Here is a 7,386-nt window from a genome sequence, read left to right on the forward strand (position 1 = left end):
GCCAGGCTCTGAGCCAGCCCAGCCCATACAGAGCTAACTTAATTCAGGGAACCAATAGGATATTAACAACCCACACTGACAAACATGGAAACCGAGGCTGCACAAGGAGTGACTGGCCAGAGGCCACACAGTGGCAGATCCTCTGCACCAGGCAACCAGGAGCCTTCTAGCTGCCTGTGTTCCACTTCCCTATGGAAACGGGAGGAAGCTGATTCTGAGCCCACACAGCGGTGGGAACGGCAGGTTTAATCAGCAAGAATGGCTGAGTGTGTTTGAGCAAGGCTGCCTGCAATCAGTGGAGAGATTACCCTCCACCAGGGCTCCAGGTGGAACAAGGAGTGGGAGGAACCGGCTCACTCCTAAGCCCGCCCCTCCCAGCATCCCCGTTCCGACCCACTTTCTTCTCCCGCATGTTTCCCAGCTACCCACCCGTACTCTTCCATCTTCACTCCACCGGAGAGAAGGAGAGAGCCCCACACACTCTCAAGCTTGGTTTTTTCTCTGTAGTCTGTTTAGTGCTAAAAGGGATGAGTGATGTTCCCATGTTGTAGATGGAAACCTTGAGGCATATTTAAGACGATGGCTTTGTTGGTAGAACTGGCCTTGAGATGGAGCTGGAGGAGAACTAGAGTCTGGGCCACACTGTGCAACAGGAACGGATCCCTCAGAAGTTTTGGACATGACTTCAGAACCTTGGCAAGCAGGGCGGAGCCTGGCTGGGGAGGAAGAGATAGCCACTGTTAAGAAGGACACACTTGTCCTCTACCAGCTTAGCCCAGACCACACCCACCCTCCTAACCAGCCAGAGTTCCTTGTCGCTGCTAAAGAGAAGGATTCTCTCTCTCTCTCTCTCTCTCTCTCTCTCTCTCTCTCTCTCTCTCTCTCTCTCTCTCTCCTCCCCCCGCTCTCTCTCTTATTTGTTTTTTTGAGACAGGGTTTCTCTGTGTAGCCCTGGCTGTCCTGGAACTCACTCTGTAGACCAGGCTGGCCTCGAACTCAGAAATCCACCTGCCTCTGCCTCCCAAGTGCTGGGATTAAAGGCATGCGCCACCACCGCCCGGCCGATATTGTCTCTCTCATAAACAGATGTCTGCAGCATGAGCTCACCCACTGACCACCCTCTGTGAGACACTTAGGGCAAGATACCAGAAGGCACCTACAGAATAGGCTTCCAGATGCCACCAGCCCACAGGCCTGAGAGTGCGTGCCATCTTGCAATCTTGGGTAGCACACCTGTCCCCTGTGAAGGTATCTTGCAACTCACAGCACAGGTCAGAGGTTCCCAGAGCCAAGGAGTCAAGATTACAATCTGTGATCTCTCCCTGCTTTGCCTGGAGCCTCCCAGACCACCGGTGGCTCCTACTGCCTCTTGGTGTAGAGCCAGAGGTGGACAGATACAGGCAGATTCCAGGGAGCTTGAATAATGTCGAGAGACACTTACATAGTTGTGACACACAGTAGGTGGCTTGAGTTTTAAACCCTAGAGCCCTCCTCTCACAAGTCACATGACCTGGGAAATAGCCTGGTGCCTCTTCAGCCTCACTGTTGGTATTTGTAGAAAGGGATCAGTCACACCTCGTTAGTACTTTCGTGAGCCCAGAGGATTTATATAGGCGTCCATCCTGCTGAGGGTTGTGTAGGGATTGTCCCCACATATGCATGAGCTGGGAGCCTGTTTCCCAGTGTGGCAGAGCAGAGAGGGTAATGGGAGCTTGGCTCAGGGATCCTCCTTCGCAAACAAACAGTGCCGGAACACAGAAGTGAGTCAGGTAGGATTCCCCTTCACTCCCATTCTCTGCCCACTTGAGTCATAACAACCAAAAATATCCAGTCAAAGGGCAATTAGCCCTGTCAGAGAAGTAGCCACTGAAAGCCCTAGAGCCTATGAAGCAGATGCAGACACCCTGGACATTCACTGCTACACAGAGAAGATTCTTTTCCTTGGGTCTTCATGTATTTGAGCCAGTAAGATTGTTCATAGAGAAAAGACTCATAGCCGGGCAGTGGTGGCACACGCCTTTAATCCCAGCACTTGGGAGGCAGAGGCCAGCCTGGTCTACAGAGTGAGTTCCAGGACAGCCAGAGCTATACAGAGAAACCCTGTCTCAAAACAAACAAACAAACATAAAACCAAAACAAACAAACAAAAAAAGACTCTTGCTGCCAAGCCTGATGACCTGACTTGGATTCTTGGAACCCATCTAGTAGAGCAAGAGAACTGACTCCTCTGGTTTGTGCATACATGTTCTGGGGTGTGTGTGTGTGTGTGTGTGTGTGTGTGTGTGTGTGTCACCCTTTTGTTTGATCTCACCCCAAATCTAGAAGGCTTGAAGTCTCAAGTCTTAACACTACCTAGTGACATGACTTTGAATGAGTGGAAGGCCCACCTCTGGGCCTGAGTTTTTCTCTCTATAAAATGGCAGGTGACTGTATTCTGGAAGCCTGGCTGTCAATGCCAGCCCCCTTACTTTGTAGATGAAGAAAATGGCATTCAGAAGCACACTGCAATCAACGCTCACAGCCAAATGCATAGGCATTTGACAGATCTATGAATAACTACTAAACTCCAGGTCTTCTGATTTCAGAATATAGCCCAGCATCCCTGAGCTTCACAGATGAAGAGCTTCACTTCCTGGTGCAGAGGACAGGATGGGAGGTGGAGGGCTCTGGTCCCTAACACGTGCCGCGCCCCGGAGTGAGCAAGCCGATAGTCTTCCCTGTAAAGAACAGCCCATCCTTCGAGATGTGATTCTCCTACTGAGGCTGCACAACCCACAGAAACAGAAAGCTAATTGGCTCTTTCAAGACGGCGGAGAATATGGGTGACAAATTGCTTGCTAGCTATTCAGTGGCAGGATGCTGTGACAGAGGGCTGCAAATGCCACTCCGGGGATGTGATAATGAAGGCTCCGCATGCACAACATGAGAGGCAATTATTCTGTTCTCCCTGGCACTGGCTCCTCCTGGCAAGAGAGCTGCCCACAAGGCTGGAAGGAGTTTAGCAGAGAGTTCACCATGGAAGCCAGATGGAGAAAGAAAGAACTTGCTGTCTGGATCTGCCATCCCCGAACAGATAGAACGTGTGTTTGTCTGCACTTTCCTTATCCTGGAGGGAGTGAGGAGGAGGCAGCCTCGGAGGAAGAGGCTTTAGCTGTGATGGGGAGAGATCGGGGCTGCTTCCGCAGGGTCTAGCGCTGGCATCCTTCATGGCTGCCCATGTCAGCATGACAAGGTGCTGAGGCCAGACGTGCCACTTGAGAAGCCAGCATCTTGAGGGATGGAGAAGAAAGATGACATGTTCAATGCTAGCCTGGGCTATGCAGTAAAAAAGAAAAAAGAAAAGAAAAAAGGATGGGAAGATAGACATGAGGTACTAATAGTCATTTTAAGAAAAACGTGGCCATGCAGTTAAGTTAGGAGTGCTGGTGGGGTGTGGCTATCAGTCTGCAGAAGTCTACCCGGAGTTCCCTTTCTGGTGGTCCCAGCCTCTTCCTCAACCAGTTCCTGAAGTTCCAGGAAAGAGGACTTCACCTCTTTTTTTTTTTTTTTTTAAGTAAGTACACTGTAGATGTCCTCAGACACTCCAGAAGAGGGAGTCAGAACTCATTACAGATGGTTGTGAGCCACCATGTGGTTGCTGGGATTTGAACTCAGGACCTCTGGAAGAGCAGTCAATGCTCTTAACCACTGAGCCATCTCTCCAGCCCCAACTTTGCCTCTTTTGTTTGCTGGATGGCACCAAACCTGCTAATGGAATCGAGCAGACAAATCCTGTCCACCCGCCCATATCAGATGAAATCAGATAAAAATAGTACAAGGGGTGCTGGGGAGGTAGCTTGGTGGGTAGAGCACTTAGTGTGCAGGCCTGGTGCATCCCCAGCCCTCATGCGAAAAGCCAGGCATGGCTGCACATACCTGCAACCCAAGCGTTGGCCCAGGGAGGTTAGACTTGGAGAGATCAGTGGTGTGAGCTTGCTGGTCAGTCAAGCAGAGATGATGAGCTTCCACTGGTCCTCAGGATGAGGTGGGGCCAGTTCTGGCAGCAGGAACACTGCCCCACATCTCATGTAAGGACACCTCAGTAGACTTAGATGGCTCAGGCTAGGGCAGGGAAGCTGACTGGCTGGACCCTGGCTAACAGACAGAGGGTGAGAACAGTACCAGGGGCTGGAAGGGACTCATCGAAGGACATAGACTTAATTCTCTTCCTCGGTGTATTTTCCTAGCTGCCTATGGCCTTCTGCTCTTAGGTCCCAGCTGTCCCTTGTCACCACACAGTAGATACTGACACACAGGCAAGGGCTAGGGTTAGGGTTATTCTGAATATAAACTCCAGGCCTAGAGAGATTGGAAAGTTTCCCGGTGGCAGCTTCTTGGTCCCACTCTTTGAGGTTCTGGTTGAATGAGTTTGAGCAGGACCCTAGACAGAGTGTTTTGATCAGTCCTGGGAGACTCCCACACGGGGGAGTTTCTAGACTCCACTATAAGTGAGAATCCTACTTTCATGGCTCAGTATGGAGACTTCTGAGGTCAGACCAGAATCCAACCCTAGCTCTGACACTCAACCACTGTAGCTTCCCCCAAGCCTGCTTCCCCAACTGCAAAGCGAGGCCATCGTCTTCCTCCTGCTAGGACTAAATGAGATCCAGGCAAAGGCCAGCCAGGCTGCCTGGGGTTCATCAAGCCTTTCATAAGACTTGTAGATTATTGCTGGGAGAACCTGTTATCCCTGCTAGCTCCTCCTAGCCCCTGCTTCTAGCCCTGGTTAGCCCCTGCTTCCAGCCTCTCCCATATACACAGGAGCTCAGGGGCCAATGAGAGGCATATGTGGTTTTGATTCAAAATTGTCTTCACAGGTGCTAGGCTCTACCACCAAGTTACACCATCATCTCCCCCTTTAAATGTAACTCTTCCCCCCCCCCCGACAGGGTTTCTTTGTATAGCTCTAGCTGTCTTGGAGCTCACTCTGTAGACCAGGGTGGCCTCGAACTCAGAAATCCTCCTGTCTCAGAAATCTTCCTGTCTCTGCCTCCCAAGTGCCAGGATTAAAGGTGTTCGCCACCACTGCTCGGCTTAAATGTAACTCTTTTAAAACCGCTATCGGGAATTGAACCTGGGGCCTTGTGAATGTTGGTTAGCATTCTGCTGCCAAGCCTCAAGTTTGTGATCCTCCCTTCCTCCCTGAGGCCTCTGATGCAGACCACTGAGGCCTCCTAATTTCCCTTTGGAGGGCAAGGCACCTTGACTGCTCTATTTTTCTACCCCAAGTAGAAATCGAATCACTTATTAGACCATTTCCACATGAAAGAAGATGAAACACTGTCTCTGCCCAGCCAGGACTGGGCACTGGGGAACTCTCTGACAGGCCCACATCTTATTTAACATTGAGAGAAAAACAGAAGTCCACTGATTACTAGACCCATCATTTATCTTGGAACTTGATGGGACTGAGGGCTGGACAGAGTTGGGCATATGTCAGGAGCCTGGTAAGAAGAGGCCCCCTCATAGAGCAGCTTGCAGTCCGGTTCTCTGGGCCTGGGCTGTCCTTACACAAATGAAAGCCCTGGGCCTCTGAGGCCATTGACTCAGCTCTTCTTAATCCTCTCGGAGCTCTTAGTGTCCTTGTCTGTGAAATGGGCTGCCTCTCTGGGTTCTGGTGAGGAGCAACTCTAAAACCTCAACGGGGCATGCTGAACTGAGAGCTGTCTTTGTGAGGGACGAACGTGCCATCATGGCTGCCACCTTTCTCTTAGGCTCCACTTTAACATTTATTCAGTGCAGCCTAATTTATTTCTATGTGAGGAAAAACGAAGAGCCCAGCACTTGAGAAACATTCAGGAAGAGCCTCGGTTTTCCAGCATTTTGTGTCACGTGCAGAAAGGCCCTGAGGGTACAAAGAGCTGGGGGGGGGGGGTCAGTCATGAATGGCATTTGCTGTAGAAGGTGTTTCTCTTTAGAAGAGAGGCTGTGTGGAGGACCTTCTTCTCTCCTCCCTCCAGAGCTCAGGGAAGTGACACAGAGCAGTTCTCAGGAGAGTCCAGGGCTATGTCATCACTGGCAGACCTCTGGGCTGACTCAGACCCATGGGGCAGGAGCAGTCCCCCGAGAAGCTAGCTGCCCTTCAGGGACAACCCCCTGTGGGCATGAGGAGAGCTAAGTGGTATGAAGGGGAAATAGAAACTCACTTGACTTTTACCTAGAAACTCCCGTCTTTGCCTGGTTGGTTGTCACCCCTTAGCTCTCGAAACTCCTGCTTCTCTGCCAGGTTCTCTCGAAACTCCTGCTTCTCTGCCTGATTTGCTACAGGTCATCTCTCCAAGCTGGAGTTCACTTTGAATCTTCTGTCACCCTCTGTGCTCAGGTCTTACTGTGCACATAAAAACACACAGAGGAAGTGGGTGGATGGGTGATGATGGATGGATGGATGGATGGGCAGACAAACAGATGAACTGACAGAAGGATGGATAGAGGGGTCTGCTGTCTCCCAGGAAGGAGCCAGTCCCAGAAACCTGCTGCAGTCATTACAGCTGAGGGAAGTCTTAGGGTGTGACCCCTACAGGCCCAGCACTGGCGATACTGAGGGAAGAGGCACAAGCTCAAGACCAGCCTGGGCTACAACACAAACGTCAGTTGGGTCACATACAACATGACCCTGTCCTAGCCCTCTCCTTTCAAAGGCATGGGTTTCAGAGCATAGGGACCACAGGTAGTTAATCACATTTGCCATAGCTGGACGGATGTGGGTGTCATTCCCAGTGCCCCACTCCACACAAGGCAAAGAGAGGCTCTGTGTGGGCCACAAGTCTGTAATTCCAACACTCAGAAGGCTAAGCAGAGGGATTTCAAATTCCAGGCCAGCATGAGAGGCTGTCTGGAAGAAAGAAAGAAACTAAGAAATAAAGAGAGAAAGAAGGAAGAAAGGAATGAACAAATGAAGGGAAGAAGGAAAGCTCAAGATAGTTAAATAGATATATCCAGAAAGAAACGTCAACGATTTCTGCTAGACAATGAACTTGAGGCCAACCCAGGCTACACAAGGCCCCATCAGCCAAAATTCAATGAGTGTGTTTCCCTGATTCCTGCTCTAGGTTTGAATCTTGGTGCTGCTACATGCCAGCCATGTCGCCACACACAGAGTGAGCGGCAGCTGACTGCCCCTGAGGGAATGGTTGGAGGGAATGGAGAACTTAGATCTATGTTCACACAGCCAGTCGTGAGTAGGGGCAACCCCCACCCCTACTTGAAGAGAAGAGGCAGAGTCCTTGCTTTGTATTCCAGAGAGGTGAGGAGGCTTCTGCATTGCTGTCTTCCCTCCTCTCCTCCGCCCGCCTGCCTTCCCTCCCTCCCTCCCTCCCTTCTTCCCTCCCTCCCTCCCTCCCTCCTTCT

At 51.0% G+C, this 7,386-nt stretch overlaps 2 long non-coding RNA genes across 2 annotated transcripts in view; one reads left to right on the top strand and one right to left on the bottom strand.

Annotated features, from left to right (window-relative positions):
* Positions 1 to 219: 219 nt before the first annotated feature.
* LOC116103998 overlaps positions 220 to 7,386 on the bottom strand; it is a 7,504-nt gene continuing 337 nt past the window's right edge. The window contains exons 2-3 of the long non-coding RNA XR_004123657.1: positions 6,197 to 6,367; positions 220 to 716 (exon numbers count right to left, since the gene is read on the bottom strand). This is a non-coding gene — a long non-coding RNA (uncharacterized LOC116103998). The remainder of the gene's footprint in view (positions 717 to 6,196; positions 6,368 to 7,386) is intronic.
* LOC116103999 lies at positions 222 to 2,921 on the top strand. The gene is made up of 2 exons (XR_004123658.1): positions 222 to 326; positions 2,586 to 2,921. It is a non-coding gene; the product is annotated as an uncharacterized LOC116103999 (long non-coding RNA).

Source organism: Mastomys coucha, unplaced genomic scaffold (genome assembly GCF_008632895.1).
Source record: "Mastomys coucha isolate ucsf_1 unplaced genomic scaffold, UCSF_Mcou_1 pScaffold21, whole genome shotgun sequence".
NCBI lineage: Eukaryota > Metazoa > Chordata > Mammalia > Rodentia > Muridae > Mastomys > Mastomys coucha.